This window comes from Dendrobates tinctorius, unplaced genomic scaffold, assembly GCF_039654945.1.
Source record: "Dendrobates tinctorius isolate UK_male_01 unplaced genomic scaffold, ASM3965494v1 ptg000165l, whole genome shotgun sequence".
NCBI classification, from domain to species: domain Eukaryota; kingdom Metazoa; phylum Chordata; class Amphibia; order Anura; family Dendrobatidae; genus Dendrobates; species Dendrobates tinctorius.
Genome location: NW_027361832.1, coordinates 12656559 through 12675817, shown reverse-complemented (window position 1 = coordinate 12675817; position 19259 = coordinate 12656559).

Here is a 19259-nt window from a genome sequence, read left to right as displayed (position 1 = left end):
ATACCTGGATTGTTGTGACATTCAATTTGACATCATTGTTATTTTACCAAGATGGGGTGAAGAATTGATTTTACAGTTCACATAATATGAAACACGTACAAAAATGTAAAAAAAACTATTGTGTAATGGCTTATTTTTCTGATTTGGGCCACCAAAACATTCAATATATAGGACCCGATTTATCAAGAGGCATTAATGAATAAGGAGCATCTGATGAGTGCTTGACAGATTTCTGAAGTAAGGAACACCAAAACGGACCCGATTTATCAAGACCGACAATTTTTTTGCTGGTCTTGATAAGGGACGTGGTGGAGTCAGATGCTCCTGAGGCATTAATGAATCAGGAGCGTCTGATGAGTGCTTGACTAGAGTAATATTTCTGGAGTAAGGAACACCACAACTCATCATGAATTAGACAAGATCTTGCGTCATGCCCCCACTGCGTCCACATCCCATTCCAGCTCCACCCATTTTGGCGAAGCGGTGAGAAACTGTCATGAAAATACAAAAAGGTACATATTTTTGCAACTTTTCAAAGTAATTTACACCAGAATTCTGGCAAATTTGATTTGATGAATCAGGGCCATAGTCCCGACATACTGTATTCAGCTATGCGCCTTGCTTCACCAATTAACTTTCCTTGTTTAAAGCCACTATTTCTCTATTCTTGAAATTTAATCCTTATGCCATATGTGGGATTATTATACATTCATCATTTATAGTGTAGAGATTAGCAGATCTTTTTAAATTCAAGTTTGCCAAACATAAAAAATATATGTAATTTCAGGGCCAATCAATTCTCGGTGAATCATTTGTACTCCAGTTGCCCTGAAAAGATGTATATAACACTCTAAGGTCTCCTTTTAACTAATTTTATGGTCTCATAGCCTTAGTAATGTTAAAGGGACCTCAACATATTTGGCTATGGGAAAACAAAGGGTAATAGTTCTTCGCTGCTGTGCTGTTATACACTATCCGTATTGTTTAGTTAGTGTTTTCTGGCTTTTTCTTCCTATCTCGATTGCTAAATTCTGATCTATGATCCTCTCACTATTCAGATTCACCACAAAATTACTGATGCATTCACTGCCTCTGCAGTCCTTGTAGAGATGAGTGGATCTTCTGAAATTTGATTTACCTGACTACCCCAGTTTTTCCCTCAACATTTATTTGGTGGCCAAATAAGTTTGCTCAGATCTCAATACAGGAAAGCTTGTAATTGCTCGGAAAATACACTTGGAGGAAAGGAGCGAGAGGTAAACCTAACCATAAGAGCTTACACTCATAGGGAAGAGAGAAGACACTCCTAATCATAAGAGCTTACATTCTACAGGCAAGAGACTTACCCAGTGACTCTGGCGATGGAAAACGACTCTGCCGCACAAACTGGGCTCCACTGGAATCTGGTGATCTGTGATGGCCTCGGTACTGACCATTACTGTACAAGGTATGATAATCTGCTAGATTATGGGGAAATTTGGGAGGCCAAACATAATATTTGAATTCACATGAATATCAGGAAATTCGACTCAAAATTGATCCTTTGCAGATCGATCAGCTCATCTCTACCTCCTTGCGATGTCAAAGATTCAAAACAATTTGGGGAAGCTCGTTTGTATGAGCCTCAGGTCATGTGAGCATTTTCTTGGAGATGCAATCTTATGCAATGTTTAAAATGGTGGCAGTTGATTTAAGTAAGTCACGCAAATTATTAAAATTCATATCGAAATCGAGATATCCATCTATTTATAGCTATTCAGCACAAACAAGGATGGTAACACAACATTACAATAACAGTTAAAAGGGAAAGGTAAAAAGAAAAACTAAGCGCCACTTCAGCGTTTTTTTTTTTCATTGCAGCGCTGGAGTGGTGCTTCTAATGTAAGGTTTCTGCACCTAGTCTGATACTCACCTGCCTACATTTTCACTTTCTTTGACCACAGCTCCTGTCGATCTCCAGCAGTTTGTGACCTGCTGGATCACTCTAGTGTATGTTTCATGGAGGGAGCTGGAGGTCAGAACTCAATATTTGTCTATGAGAGCCTTGTTCTGGTTATCATAGACTTGCACTGAGCGCTTGTGATGTAGCTTCTGATTTTTGGATAGTTAGAAGCTGTGGTCACAAGATGGAAGTGTGGGACTGAAGAAAAAAAGGGAAGATGCCAACAGGAAGGCATAAGTTAGTTTAGTAGCTCCATTCCTGCGCTATAAAAAACAAAATGCTGGAATGGATTTTAGGCTATGTGCTCACATTGCGTGTTAAAACGCACACCAAAAACCAGACTCCTTCCCAGAAATCGCGCGTTTTTTTCCACGCGATTTCACCGCGATTTTACAGCGATTATGATCGCGATTTTGCCGCGATTTTCGCGTGCGATATTCAAGCACTTTCCAAGCGATTTGAAGCATCGCTTGGAAAGTGATTGACAGGTTGGTTACACTCGTCAAACATAGTGTTTGACAAGTGTGACCAGGTTTTTACTATTGAGGCCGCCTATGCGGCATCAATAGTAAAAGATAGAATGTTAAAATGCTAAAAAAAAAAAAAAAATAACAAATCGGTGTGTATTTACCTTCCGGCGTCCCGCGCTGCATTCCCGGCCTCAGCGTTCCCAGTAATGCCTTGCGAGACCTGTGATGACATAGTCTCGCGTTGCTATAGCGATCTTGCGAGACCGCTAGAGTCACGCGAGACTACGTCATCACTGGACCGTGCCGCAAGGCATTACTGGGAACGCTTAGGCCGGGAATGCAGCGCGGGACGCCGGAAGGTAAATATACCCCGATTTTTTATTTTTCATTCTTTTTTTACAGGGGTATGGTACCCAGGGCCTGGAGGACAGTCTCCCCTCCTCCACACCGTGGGTACCAACCGCACATGAGACGCTTAACTTCCCGCATGGTGGGCATAGCCACATGCGGGAAGTAAGCGATTCTCATGCATTCCTATGGGTGTGGAATCGCGGCAATTCTTTGCGATTCCGCACAAAAGAATGAGCATGCTGCGATTTTTTCAGCGATGCGATTCCGCCGCGGAAAAAAGCGCAGCATTAGCACAGCATGTGCGGAATGCCATAGGAATGCATGGGGGGCGTTCTGTACACGATTTTTAAACGTTTTCGCAGCGTTTTCACGCCAAAAACGCTTAAAAATCGCTACGTGGGCACACAGCCTAAAGGGAATCTGTCAGCAGGTTTTTGCTACCTCATCTGAGAGTAGCCTGATGTAGGCAGAGAAGCTAAATCCAACAATGTATCACTTAGTTCACTGGGTGCTGCCATTCTGAAACAATCAGAGGTTTTAGATTTAGAATGAAGCTGAGATGAGAAAGATGACCCCGCCCAAACGAGGCTCTCCATGTACAAAGTCCATAGACAGTGAGCTGCTTATCACAGGAGGCGCGGAGTTGGACTAGTCTGGCAATATTAATCCTTTAGTGATAAATCCTTCAAAGTTAGTAAACAACAGCAGCACTTTGACAAGTGACACATCCTTGAATTTTGTGTTTCATTCTCTACCTCATGGTGTCTTCAGATTACATAGCAAAAACCTGCTCACAGATTCCCTTTAAATAAAAATTTCACTCTTCACAATACAAGTAACTAAAAATATATCAATAGTTATCACAAAATTCTGTTATGTGTAATTTTTTAAAATGGAAGAAAAGCGCATTGTTCAGAACTTATAATCTAAAAATTGACAAATAACAGAAACAAGAATGACCCCATAATAATCAATGGGATGATTTTACTTCTCTTTACATCAGTTATCCAACTTTCTTAAATTAATTCCATTTGTTTGTTTCTAAAATGGAACAGATGGAAACTTCAAACCGAAATGTGAACAGTGCTTGACGATAATAATAGTAATAATAATAAAAAACATAATAATAAAGTACAACAGTAATAATATTCATAATAATATAAACATAATAATTATGGCTTTCTTGTTGTTGCTGTTGTCATTATTACGGTTCTCTCTTTTATTTTTTTCCCTATTTTATTATGTTTATTATCGTTAGTAATGTTATTATTATTCTTGTTACAACAAATGCTAAAATCCAGACTAATGGATATTGTGGAAGTTAACATCTACAATATATCCTGCAACTGGCGCTGCCGAAAGTGTACGACACAAGCCGCGAAAGAAAGCAAAGTGCATTTTAAGGTAAAATCATTTTCTAAACCCCATGGGAGAAAACCCTCACTATAATATAGTTTCAGACCAATTCTAAGCTATTTATTTTTTTTGAGTGTTAAAAGTAAATGTTTTCTAAACAGCTCACACACAGAGATGTTGGCTAACTCCCTATGTGTTAATTTCCAAAGACCTTGCAAATACCATTTGCACTAACAGTAGCAAACATAACAACAATATGGTAATGGAAGATAACATACTGCTAAAATTAGACATACAAAAAAAAAAACTATAACTTAGGAAAGCTGTTGTACTACAGAGGGAGCCTGGAACAAATCCAAATAAATGCATATACTGTAGGATCTGCAGTGAGCTATTTAAGACTTTTGCTGGCTATGGAGTATTTATAAACCTCAAAAAACTGTTTTATATTCCATTGCCTCCAGCAGGTGCAGTCTCATGAATCTCTATCTGTGGCAGCCTGCGGAGCGTGTGTACTGTAACATAAGGCCTTCAACAATTTCTTGTCACAATGCTTCAAATTCAGAACTTTTTTGAGTTTTTCAATGCAGCAAACCTGCAAGTTATAACGATGCCACAGGACAATCGATGAACATGATAAACAGTTTAATGACAATTGCATCTCTACAGCGGCCCAAGAGGTGAGGTGGCCATTACCACCTCCAAAGCAGCAAGAAGCTTTTTTAAAAGATGAGAAAAGGTGCCCACATACTGTTCTTGCACTGGAGGACTCTTGCGTCTGTGTCCATCACCACGGCTGCTACATCTATATGATCCTTTTTGCCTGTTAGCATAGGTTTTCCTCTGAGCTGTTGCATAGATGAATAGATTTATTTTGAAGAAGGGATCTGGATTATAAAAGGTGGGACACATAGGACGTCTAACAATGTGCTGTAGCAAAGGGTTCTAAAGCCCCATTCTCGGGATTGGTGGAGGCCCAAGCAGTTGAAGCTCCAGCGAACAACAAGTTATTCTTTATCTTATAGAGAGTTGACAACTTGTTATTTTTTGGAATTATTATTATTTATTATTATAGCGCCATTTATTCCATGGCGCTTTACATGTGAGGAGGGGTATACATAATAAATACATAAATGCATAATACATACAAGTACAGTAATCTTAACCCGTTAGTGACAGAGCCAGTTTGCAGCTTAATGACCAAGCCAATTTTTACAATTCTGACCACTGTCACTTTATGAGGTTATATCTCTGGAACGCTTTAACGGATCCCGCTGATTCTGTTTTTTTATGACATATTGTACTTCATGTTAGTGGTAAAATTTCTTCGATATGCCTTGTGTTTATTTATGAAAAAAATGGAAATATGGCGAAAATTTTGAAAATTTTGCAATTTTAAAACTTTAAATTTTTATGCCCTTAAATCAGAGAGATGTATCACACAAATTTCTTAATAAATAACATTTCCCACATGTCTACTTTACATCAGCACAATTTTGGAAACAACATTTTTTTTGTTAGGAAGTTGTAAGGGTTAAAATTTGACTAGTGATTTCTCATTTTCACAACAAAATTTACAAAACCATTTTTTTTAGGGACCACATCATATTTAAAGTCATTTTGAGGGGTGTACATGACAGAAAATACCCAAAAATGACACCATTCTAAAAACTAGACCCCTCAAGGTGCTCAAAACCACATTCAAGAAATTTATCAACCCTTTACGTGCTTCACAGGAACTAAAGCAATATGGAAGGAAAAAATTAACATTTAACTTTTTTTGCAAAAAATTTACTTCAGAACCAATTTTTTTATTTTCACAAGTGTTAAAAAAGAAAATGAACCACAAAATTTGTTGTGCAATTTCTCCTGATTACGCTGATACACAAAATGTGGGGGTAAACCACTTTTTCAGCGCACGGCAGAACTCGCAAGGGAGGGAGCACCGTTTGACTTTTTCAACGCAGAATTGGCACAAATTGAGATCAGATGCCATATTTCGTTCGGAGAGCCCCTGATGCTCCTAAAAGTGACCCCATTTTGGAAACTAGACCCATTAAGGAACTTTTCTAGATGTGTGGTGAGCACTTTGAACCTTCAAGTGCTTCACAGAAGTTTTGTAACGTAGAGCCGTGAAAATAATTTTTTTTTTCCACAAAAATGATCTTTTCGCCCCCCAATTTTTATTTTTACAAGGGTAACAGTAGAAATCATACTCCCACAGTTGTTGTGCAATTTGTCCTGAGTATGCTGTTACCACATATGTGGGGGTAAACCACTGTTTGGGCGCACGGCAGAGCTCAGAAGGGAAGGAGTACCGTTTGACTTTTTCAATGCAGAATTGGCTGGAATTGAGATTGGACACCGTGTCGCTTTTGGAGAGCCCCTGGTGTGCCTAAACAGTAAAAAACTCCACAAGTGACACTATTTTGGAAACTAGATCCCTTAAGGAACTTACCTAGATGTGTGGTGAGCACTTTGAACCCCCAAGTGCTTCACAGAAGTTTATAACGCAGAGCAGTGAAAATAAAATAATCACTTTTTTTCCTCAAAAAAGATAATTTAGCCCGCTATGTTTTATTTTCTCAAGGGTAACAGGAGAAATTGGACCACAAAATTTGTTGTGCAAGTTGTACTGAGTACAATGATACCCCATATGTGGGGGGAACCACTGTTTGTGCGCATGGGAGAGCTTGGAACGGAAGGAGCTCCATTTTGGAATGCAGACTTTGATGGAATGGTCTGCGGGCATCATGTTCCGTTTGCAGAGCCACTGATGTGCCTAAACAGTATAAACCCCCCACAAGTGACCCCATTTTGGAAACTAGACCCCTGAAGGAGCTTATCTAGATATGTGGTGAGCACTTTGATCCCCCAAGTGCTTCACAGAAGTTTATAGACACAGAGCTGTGAAAATTAAAAATCATTTTTTTCCTCAAAAATGATTTTTTTAGCCCATTATTTTATATTTTCCTAAGGGTAACAGGAGAAATTGGACCACAAAAGTGGTTGTGCAATTTGTCCTGAGTACGCTGATACCCCATATGTGGGGGGAACCACTGTTTGGGCGCATGGGAGAGCTCGGAAGGGAAGGAGCGCCATTTTTGAATGCAGACTTTTATGGAATGTTCTGCGGGCGTCATGTTGCATTTGCAGAGCCACTGATGTGCCTAAACAGTATAAACACCCCACAAATGACCCTATTTTGGAAACTAGACCCCTGAAGGAGCTTATTTAGATATGTGGTGAGCACTTTGAACCCCCAAGTGCTTCACAGAAGTTTATAGACGCAGAGCCGTGAAAATTAAAAATAATTTTTTTTCTTCAAAAATGATTTTTAGCCTGTTATTTTTTTATTTTCCTAAGGGTAGCAGGAGAAATTGGACAACAAAAGTTGTTGTGCAATTTGTCCTGAGTACGCTGATACCCGATATGTGTGGGGGAACCACTGTTTGGGTACATGGGAGAGCTTGGAAGGGAAGGAGTGCCATTTTGGAACTCAGGCTTTGATGGAATGGTCTGCGGGCGTCATGTTCCGTTTGCAGAGCCCTTGATATGCCTAAACAGTATAAACCCCCACAAGTGACCCCATCTTGGAAACTAGACCCCCGAAGGAGCTTATTTAGATATGTGGTGGGCACTTTGAACCCCCAAGTGCTTCACAGAAGTTTATAACGCAGAGCCGTGAAAATAAAAAAGTCTTTTTGTTTTCCACAAAAGTGATTTTTTTAGCCCCCAATGGGTAACACGAGAAATTAGACCCCCAAAGTTGGTAAATAGTGGAAACCCCTCAATTCTTGCTCCAACCCTAATCCCAACACACCCCTAACCATAATCCCAACCCTAATCCCTAATTCTAACCCTAATCCTAATTTGCCCCACCCTAATTCTAACCCTAACCCTAATCCCAACCCTAACCCTAGCCCTAACTCTAACCCTAGCCCTAACCCTAACCCTAATTCCAACCCTAACCCTAATTCTAGCCCTAACCCTAGCCCTAACCCAAATTCCAACCCTAACCCTATTTCCTACCCTAACTCTAATTCCAACCCTAACCTTAGCCCTAACCCTAGCCCTAACCCTAATGGAAAAATGAAAGAAAAACTATTTTCTTTATCTCATTATGTTTGCCTAACTAAGTGGGTGATAAACGGGGGGTTATTTATTATTTTTTTAAATTTTGATCACTATGATAGTTTATCATAGTGATCAAAATGGATCTGCCAGCCGGCAGATTCACGGCGGACGCACTGTGCATGCGCCCGCCATTTTCTTCCGGATCCAAAATGGCGGCGCCCACCGGAGGATGCCGGCGGGACAGAGGACCACCAGGAGGGAATCCAGGACCACCGGGAGGTACAGGGGGGATTGGGGACCCTATTTCTCTCTCCTCTGATGTGCAATCACATCAGAGGAAAGAGAAATTAAATGCAAAATCGCGGCTTTTTTTGCGATCGCCGTTATAGGGTTAATAACGGCGATCGCAAAAGCGGGGTCGGTAAAAACATGTTCTCGTGTTCTCTGGGATCTCGGCTACCCCTGGCAGCCAAGACCCTGGAAAAAATCCGACACTGGGGGGCGCTATTTACTTTCTCCACAGCGCCGTGAATTAACGGATATGTGGTTTAAGTGGCCTTAATTACCGCCATTAAAAGGTGTATCGGCGGTCGTTAAGGGGTTAAACAATACAAGTCTTGACTTGTACAGGATGAGAGAGGACCCTGCCTGTGAGGGCTCACAATCTACAAGAGATGGGTGAGGATACAGTAGGCAAGGATAGAGCTGGTCGTGCAGTGGTTTGGTGGATCGGTCGTTGCTGCAGGTTGTAGGCTTGTTGGAAGAGGTAGATCTTTAGGTTCTTTTTGAAGGTTTTCATGGTAGGCGAGAGTCTGATATGTTGTGGTAGAGAGTTCCAGAGTAGGGGGGATGCGTGTGAGAAATCTTGTATGTGATTGTGAGAAGAGGAGATAAGAGGGGAGTAGAGAAGGAGATCTTGTGAGGATCGGAGGTTGCATGCAGGTAAGTATCGGGAGACGAGGTCACAGATGTATGGAGGACTCAGGTTGTGGATGGCTTTGTATGTCATGGTTAGGGTTTTGAACTGGAGTCTTTGGGTATTGGGGAGCCAGTTCAGGGATTGACAGAGGGGAGAGGCGGGGGAATAACCCTTTAAAAATATTTAATCATTATGGAATTGGATGTTTACCTTTCTATTCTAGAACTTCAACTGATTTGGACATGATAAATGGCAATAAAGAGTTTGTCCAGGCTTGGGTATTATGTCTGTAGTCACTCTATGTGACTGCAGACTTGTGAATCCTAGCAATAAGCACAGTGCATGCTGTTAGAATTCTTCGGTGCCGGCACCGGGACCGGTGAGTCATATGACCACAAGTATGCAATTTGCATACTTCTGCCCACATTCCAACTAGTTGTGTCAGGACTTGTTCAGTTCGCTTGTATTGAGTGAGGCAGTGCATATCTAGTTGATACAGGACTGCATGTATGCAAATTACATTCTTGCGGTCATGCGCTTACCCGGTCACGGTGCTGGCTCCGGAACCAGAGAGTCCTACAGATTATTTGCAGTTTTTCCTCAAGCCAAACCTGGGATTGGACAAAAAAGGAAAATATGTGCCATGCTTATTCTCTAGATAAGATACTGTGAAAAATCTTGCTGTAAACCAGATCTGCACTGTTCTGTTCACTGGAAAAAAAAGCTCTTTAAAATAAATGGTCAATAAATGACCCTGTATTTAAATAGCTTTTATGTTAAATGTAAGTTGTACATTTTTTGTTGATTTTTTTTCTAATTTTCCATGTCAACATTTTTAATATTATCAGATAACCATATGCAGTGTACTTTTGACTCTGTCACAAAGTAATCTGCCACTTTCTGTTGTGTACTGATCACTTTTCAGCTGTCATCTTATCATTATAGGCAGCAATACAACAAAAGGTAACAAGGTAACACTTATAGATTACACAGGATTCACCAATCACTGTAAGTAATAGTCACCACTAGAGATGAGCGAATATGTTTGAAAAACATTTGCCAAACATAAATTCGGCATGAATATGGCACATTCGGATTCATGATCAGAAACACGAGCAAATTTTCATAAAATCAAGAAAAATCAGTAGCATTCTGTAAAAGTGTATTTTAGCATTTTGGCTAGGATAGTGGTGGTGTATGATGAGCAGGGGGGGCACATGTTTGATGAGGGTAGGGGGTGGGGAGAGCTCAGAGGAGTGGCGTGCTTGTAAATTTTTTATTTCTTTCTAACTTTATGTATGAATATACCTAGAAGGAATATAGAGCGCACATAGGGTCTTATCCGAGATAAAAGGAATATTTGTGAGGGATAATCAAATTCACTCACCTATTATGGTTGAGTGAGACACAACCACTGCACTTAGCATGGGCGGCTGCTGCAAGCCCTGATGTGATGATTCTTTGCTAGGTGGAGAGAATGGGGCATCAGACTGCGCTGCTCGCCTGTCAGGATGATATACCAGAGGAGTCCAAGTGGATGTAATAGAAAATAGACTTTATTTCTACGCGTTTTGTGGTGATCACACCACTTCCTCAGGACAGTCTATACACATACAGGGTCTGCTGTTTATAGCAAAGGAGGCAGATGGAGACGCCGCCTTTAAAAAGGCCACACCCAATGGGCGGGGAATCAGACTTAAGCACATAATACATCATAAACACAACAAACAATCATAAAATATAATGGAATATATCACTTAAAAGCATTGTTCATACATTTAAAAATCTACATGCAGAGAAACACAAGAAAACACAATAAAAAAGTAATTCAATAAATAAAACTTTGCAAGTGCTTGAACCTATGGTGTTAGCCCATTCATTCTTTAGCAGGACGATGCTAACTGTGCTTTAAACCATTGAGCCATGGAAGGAACTGATTGAATCTCTTTATTTAGATGATAGTGGATTAAAAAAACTCTGTAAGAAGGGAAAAAAAAACAATGAAGGGATGAACCCCTTCATAACAAGGAGCAGATGTTTTTTTCCGCGAGTTTTCAAAACGCATAGAAATAGCCAGAAATGCGGAAAAATCCGCGAAAATAATGAGCATGCTGCGTTTTTTACCGCGATGCGTTTTTTTCGTGGTAAAAAACGCATCAGTATGTACAAAAAGTGCAAAATGCTTAGAAATTAATGAGAAGCTTATTTTTAGCGGTTTTATTTGAAAAAACGCTAAAAATGCCGCTAAAAAATGCTGTGTGTGAACACAGCCTAAAACCATTGAGCCACGGAAGGAATTGATTGAATCTCTTTATGTGGTGGTGGTGGAAAATAGATGATAGTGGATTAAAAAACTCTGTAAGAAGGGGGAAAAAAAAAGAAACAATGAAGGGATGAACCCCTTCATAACAAGGAGCAGATGTCTGTCAAATCTGTATCACAAAATACAGAGGAAAATTGAGGTGGGTTGTACAGGGAAATCAGTTGTTTCATTGAGTCCATGGGGATTTATAATGTTCAGCTTGTGAATCCAGAAGATCTCTTTCCTATTAAGAGTCTGGACTCGGTTGGGGTTATCAGGGGGAACAAGGTCAATAGGGATCACGCTGAAGGAAATCCTTTTGTTATGATATAACGCATAATGCCTAGAAAGGCCATGCTGTAGAAATCCTTCTTTTATATTATGGATATGCGAGTTTATTCTTTTATGTAGCTGTTGCATTGTCCTGCCCACATATAATTTCTTACATTCGCATATGATGACATAGATGACGAAACTGGATTGGCAGGTCAAATGGTATTTGATTTGAAACTCATCTGAATTTCCACTGTCTGCTGAAAAAGTTTTTGCATCATGTATGATGCTAGAGCAGCGTAGGCATCTTGGGGTGCCACATCTATAGGAGCCTTGTCTGAGCTTTTTTGCAGAGTAATTGAAGTCCTCTTTCTTCTTTAGCCAACATATTTTTCAATGTCGGGCCCTTCAGAAGGTTATCAGTGGATTGTTGGGAAGAAGCTTCCCCAATCTGGGATCATTAAGAAGTATACCCCAATTTTTTTTCAGAACCAGACAAGTTTTCCTGTTCTGAGCTGAAAAAGTGGTAATAAAATTGAAGTTAAACTTAGCATCAGATGCTGATTTTTTTGTTTTATTGAAGATTAAGTCTGTCTGTTCTATTTTATTGCTTTCAGAGAAGGCTCTATGGATCAATTTTTTGGGGTAACTTCTTTCAAGAAATCTATGTGATAAGACTTTTGATTGGTTGATGAAATCTATGTCCATACTACAGTTCCTCTTGATTCTTTTGTATTGGTTAAGTGGGATATTCCTCAGCCATTTGGTGTAGTGTCCACTTTGATAATGGACATAACTGTTCGCATCCACAGGTTTGAAATAGGTTCTTGTGTGGATTTTTGTATTAACATGAAAGAAAGTGAGGTCAAAGAAGTGGACTGTGTCAAGGTTTACTACAGGGGTGAAACTCAAACCCCAGGTATTATCTTCAATGCTCCTGAGGAAGGACCCCACATCATCCTTAGAATTATCATACAGTAAATGAAGAATAGGTCATCTATGTAACGTTTGGAAATGATGATATTGGGGGAATGTGAACTGCTGTATGTGAAGATGGACTCGAAGATGGCCATGAACAAATTTGCATAAATACGTGCCACCTTCGAGCCCATCGCGGTCCCAAGTATCTGACGGTATAGGGTATGTTGAAAAGTAAAAAAATTATTATGGAGTATGAACTGCATGCCTTCATACAAAAATTCTTTTTGTGTGGGTGTCAACCGTGGATCAAGGTCTATGAATGTTTTAAAACACACCAGTCCCAAATCATGTGGGATGCTGGAATAGAGGGCGGAACATCCATGGAGATGAAAACAAATGTGTTCTTCCATGAGATGTCCTTCGTGAGTCTGATTAGATGACTGGAGTCCCTCAGATAACTGTGTAGTTGGTCTACATGTGTGTGCATCACCACATCCACATAATTTGCAAGGTTTGATGCCAGGGACCCTATCCCTGAAATTATGGGTCTCCCAGGGGGTCTTTTAGCATCCTTGTAGATTTTGGGGAGGTGATAGAAAAAGGCAATCGGTGGGTTTACAACTCTCAGGAAATTTTTCTCTGATTTCTTCAGAATATTCAGTCTATCAGCTTTTGATAGTAAAGCGTTATAAGTGATCACTGCATTATTATAATGAGTGTTATCAACCTTATTATAAGTCTTGAGGTCAGATAATAGTCTCAGTGCTTCTGCTAGGTAGTCCCCCCGGTCCTGTACCACTATCCCCCCCCCCTTGTCTGCCATGCGGATGACAAAGTCTGGATTGCTCTTTAGGGATTTTAATGCCTCTTTTTCTTTTAGGGTAAGATTGGATTCCCCCTTGCTATGTGTCAAAATGATTTTGTCCAGGTCATTTGAAACAAGATCAGAGAAAGTTTTCAGATGATGGCCTTGACTTTGGATGGGGTAAAAATTAGACGTTCCTTTTAATCCAGTGTGATAGATGGGATCCTCTGTTGTTTTGGTGCTCTGGAGGGGGTTTTCTTGTCGCTTAAGTGTTAGCTTTCTTATGAAGGACTGAAAGTCCATAAATAAATCTATTTCTCTAGTGTTATGGGTGGGGCAAAAAGAGAGACCTTTCTGTAGAAGAGAGGTTTCTGTAGATGTCAGGTTATAACTAGATAAATTGAAAATATTGTTACTATTAGTGATAAAATCATTGGTAGATGTATCCATGTCATTTGTTTGTACCTTTCTTATATCAGGGATGGCCTCCCTTTTTTGTTTGTGTTTTCCACCCCCTCTTTTCCCTCTGGGGCGTTTTTTCGTTTTACTGATTTTACTGAGAGGTACTTTGTGATGACATTGTTCTGGAAGGAAGCCCTGGGTAAAAAAGGCACCAGAGAACTTCCCCCATCAGTATTGTCAATTACAACTTTATTCCCATCTGTTTTTGTTTCATTTGGGAAAAAAGGTGCTATTTGAGAGGATGCTCCCACTTAACCAATACAAACGAATCAAGAGGAACTGTAGTATGGACATAGATTTCATCAACCAATCAAAAGTCTTATCACATAGATTTCTTGAAAGAAGTTACCCCAAAAAATTGATCCATAGAGCCTTCTCTGAAAGCAATAAAATAGAACAGACAGACTTAATCTTCAATAAAGCAAAAAACAATAAAACAAAAAAATCAGCATCTGATGCTAAGTATAACTTCAATTTTATTACCACTTTTTCAACTAAGAACAGGAAAATTTGTCTGGTTCTGAAAAAACATTGGGGTATACTTCTTAAAGATCCCATATTGGGGAAGCTTCTTCCCAACAATCCCCTGATAATCTTCCGATGGGCCACGACATTGAAAAACATGTTGGCTCCAAGCCGGCTAAAGAAGAAGAGGACTTCAATTACTCTGCAAAAAAGCTCAGACAAGGCTCCTATAGATGTGGCACCCCAAGATGCCTGTGCTGCTCTAGCATCATACATGATGCAAAAACTTTTTCAGCAGACAGTGGAAATTCAGATGAGTTTCAAATCAAATACCATTTGACCTGCCAATCCAGTTTCGTCATCTATGTCATCATATACGAATGTAAGAAATTATATGTGGGCAGGACAATGCAACAGCTACATAAAAGAATAAACTCGCATAGGCATAATATAAAAGAAGGATTTCTACAGCATGGCCTTTCCAGGCATTATGCGTTATATCATAATAAAAGGATTTCCTTCAGGGTGATCCCTATTGACCTTGTTCCCCCTGATAACCCCAACTGAGTCCAGTGCACGAATGACCGTGAGATGTCACAGTCTCGCGGGATAACAAAGTCTCGCGGTCATTCGTGCAAAGGATCTCTGGGACTGGAGCGTGGAGAGAGGCAGGATGGCTGAACAGGACGTCGGAAGGTGAGAATAACTATATTTTTTATTTTTTTAATTATTTTTTTACACCTGATCGCTGGTCTCCTGCCTGTCACACACAGCGATGCGTGCTGGCCAGCGGGAGACCAGCGACCAAAGAAATGTCCAGAGATTTCTTGCAGCGATCAGCGATACCGGCAGGGGGGCCGCTCGCTGATCGCTGTCACACACAGTGTGACGGGGCCTTTAATAGGAAAGAGATCTTCTGGATTCACAAGCTGAACACTATAAATCCCCATGGACTCAATGAAACAACTGATTAGTTCAACTCATTTATCTATGGAGTGTGCTCTGTTCCCCTGTACAACCCACCACAGTTTTCCTCTGCATTTTGTGATACAGAATTGACAAACATCTGCTCCTTGTTATGAAGGGGTTCATCCCTTCATTGTTTCTTTTTTTACCCTTCTTACAGAGTTTTTTAATCCACTATCATCTATTTTCCACCACCACCAAATAAAGTGATTCAATCAATTCCTTCCGTGGCTCAATGGTTTAAAGCACAATTAGCAGGGACCTGCTAAAGAATGAATGGGTTAACACCATAGGTTCAAGCACTCCCCAACTTCCAAAGCTTTGTTTATTGAACTATTGTTTTATTGTGTTTCTCTGCATGTAGATTTTTAAATGTATGAACAATGGTTTAAAGTGATATACTCCATTATATTTTATGATTGTTGTGTTTACGATGTATTATGTGCTTAAGTCTGATTCTCCGCCCATTGGGTGTGGCCTTTTTAAAGGAAGCGTCTCCATATGCCTCCTTTGCTATAAATAGCAGACCCTGTATGTGTATAGACTGTCCTGAGGAAGTGGTGTGATCACCACGAAACGTGTAGAAATAAAGTCTATTTTCTATTACATCCACTTGGACTCCTCTGGTCCATCATCCTGACCAACAAGCAGCACAGTCTGATGCCCCATTCTCTCCACCTAGCAAAGAATTAACTTTATGTATGAACATTGCGGCTAGCCAATCAGGGCGCAGGAAACATCCACAATGTTCACACACAACAGCTTATGTCATTGGTTGCTGAAATCACATGTTCCTCTCTATATCTTGTTTTACCTCCATTTTGCCAGTATAAGGCTAGTTTCACACTAGCGTTTTGGAGCGCAGCGACGGCCTGCGCACGGCCGCCGCTAAGCCCCGCCCCCTGCCGCGCCCCGCCGGTAGCTCCGCCCACCGGCGCATGACACTGCATGCGCCCTGCGTCCCCTATCTTTATCACAGGGGGCGCAGGCCGTGCGCAGCATGCGTTTGGCGGCGCATGCGCCTTTTTGACGGTGCGCCGACGCAACCAAAATGCAGCAGGTTGCGTTTGGCGCAGGTCGGCGCACCGTCAAAAGGACGCATGCGCCGCCAAACGCATACTGCGCACGGCCTGCGCCCCCTGTGATAAAGATAGGGGACGCATGGCGCATGCAGCGTCATGCGCCGGTGGGCGGAGCTACCGGCGGGGCGCGGCAGGGGGCGGGGCTTAGCGGCGGCCGTGCGCAGGCCGTCTCTGCGCTCCAAAACGCTAGTGTGAAACTAGCCTAACAGTGCAGAGAGGCTGCTCCTGATGCTGGGACTGTTTGCTGATAGATTTTAGCTAGTTAGCAAGGCAGTTGTTTCTAAGTCAGATAGTTTATATAGTTAGTGTCCTGTGTGGCTGTGAAATCGACCTTCCAGCAGAATTTTTTTCTTGTGCCATTAGTGAGGTTCACAGAAACAGACAGCAGGGCATTTTTCATAGAAGTGTGTTATGCACTGATTCTATTGTGCTCCATGCACAGATAGACTTTTCAAAATCTATTTATTCCAGTTGCTAACCGTGATGCAACATACCATATCCCACCTTGCTATTTAGTGGCGGCGAAGTTGATCTGTGTGCAGAGCTGTTGCATAGTAAAAAAAAAAACTATTTTTTTGTTGCTAAATTTGATACAGCATGCCATATCCCACCTTGTCATTTAGTGGTGGCGAAATTCATCTTTGTGCACAGCTGTTGCAGAGTAAAAAAATCTATTTTTTTTTCTGTTGCTAAATTTGATACAGCATGCCATATCCCACCTTCTTATTTTGTTGTGGTGAAATTCATCTTTGTGCACAGCTGTTGCAGAGTAAAAAAAACTTCTTTTGCTAAACATGATACAACATACTATATCCCACCTTGTCGTTTAGTGGTGGTAATATTCATCTTTGTTAACTCCTGTTGCAGATTAAAAACAACTATTACTTTCTGTTACAGACGTGATACAGTATGCCATATCCCACCTTGTCATTTAGTGACGGTGAAATTCATCTTTGTGCACAGCTGTTGCAGAGTAAAAAAACAATATTTTTCTGTTGCTAAATGTTATACAGCAAGCCATATCCCACTTTCTCATTTAGCGGGGGTAAAATTAATCTGTGTTCCGAGCTAAAAAAAAAAATATTTTTTTCAGTTGCTGACGTGATTCATCATGCCATATCTCACCTTGTCATTTAGTTGTGTTGAAATTGATCTTTGTGCAGACCTGTTGCAGAGTACAAGAAAAAAAAATTTCTATTACAAACGTGATACAGCACGCCATATCCCACCTTCTCATTTTGTGGCCGTAAAACTAAGCTGTTTGCAGAGCTCATGCAGAGTAAAAAAAATATTTTTTTGTATGACAAATGTGTTACAGCAGGCTACATCTGAGTTTGAAATTGTTTGGAGCATATATTCTATTGTATACAGGCCTCATCCACACTAAAAAAATACTTCTGTTACCAACGTGATATAGAAAGGGAGATCTCAGCTTGAAATTGTTTGGAACATATATTCTTTGTTATACAGACCTCATCCAAACTGAAACAATTCTTTCTTCTGCTACTAATGTGATACAGAAGGGGAGATCACAGCTTGAAATTGTTTGGATCCTATATTCTATGCTATACATGCCCCATCCACACTGAAACCATTCTTTCTTCTGTTACTAACGTGATACAGAAGGGGAGATCTCAGTTTGAAATTGTGTGGAGCATATACTCTTTGCTATACATGCCCCATCCACATTGAAACAATTCTTTCTTCTGTTACTAATGTTATATAGTTGGGGAGATCTCAGTTTGAAATTGTTTGAAGCATATCTTGTATGTTATAGAGGCCTCATCAACACTAAAAAAAAATTTCTTCTGTTACTAACGAGATTCAGCATGCCATATTTCCCCTTGTCACTTTGTGCTGCTGAAATTCAGCTGTGTCCAGAGCTGATGTAGACTAAAAAAAAAATTAAATTTTTTGTTGCTAATACCATGAGCCTACTACACTATCTGAGCAACATGGTTGGGAAAAAGCGAGGTTGCAAGAGGGAATAGGCTTGTGTTCAAGGTGTACGTGGGGTATGTGGTAATGTTAGTGAAAACACTAATGAACCAACACCGTCACGTCATATCCAAACACAACTGACTACTCCCTTTCTTTGGCAGCCACACCTTGTTGATGAGGGCCAGAAAGCGCATGCGATTGAGTAGATGTCAAGCGTAGCTTCATGTGGCCTCTAGTCCTCTTCCTCCACCTTAACATCACACACAGTACAGTCCACAGAAGTGGCACCCCAATTACCCTTGCTCCCCCAGCGTCATAACTCCAACCACGCAACTGACTGTAGGGCAAACAACAGATTGGTGATTCTGCAGAGGTACTCCAAAGATTCAGAGTCCAGAGGAGGAAATCATCTGCATCGATGCCCAATTTTTTTTAGTTTTGATCTAGGGCAGAACGAAGTATGGTCTAAGCAGCATCCTTACCCTCATCACCAGACATTAACCCCCAGGGAAGGTGATCCTGATGAGACTCAGATTTCTGAGGCTCATGCGTACTGTAATGTGCTTTCAGGGCAGGAAGAGAAGGTGGGTGACTCTCAGGGCAAGGAATAGGATAACACAGATGATGATGATGAGGATGTAGATCCCACTTGGCATGAACACAGAGGCACGCAGCTGAGTAGGTCATCTGAGGAGGTGGAGGAGGAAGGCTAGGAGGTTATGTTGCATCATACAGCGCAGACACGCAGTGATGCAATAACGATGAGCACTGCATCCTCAGCCACAACTGTGGCTGTGGCCAGGAGTGTTTGCGAGTGTGCAGCTCGCAGGGGTGACAAGGGTTGCCTAGACTGGGCCTCTTTTGACACTGCAAAGGATGAGCCAATTCATGTAAACTACCAATTTTGCAAAAAAAAAAACTGAGCAA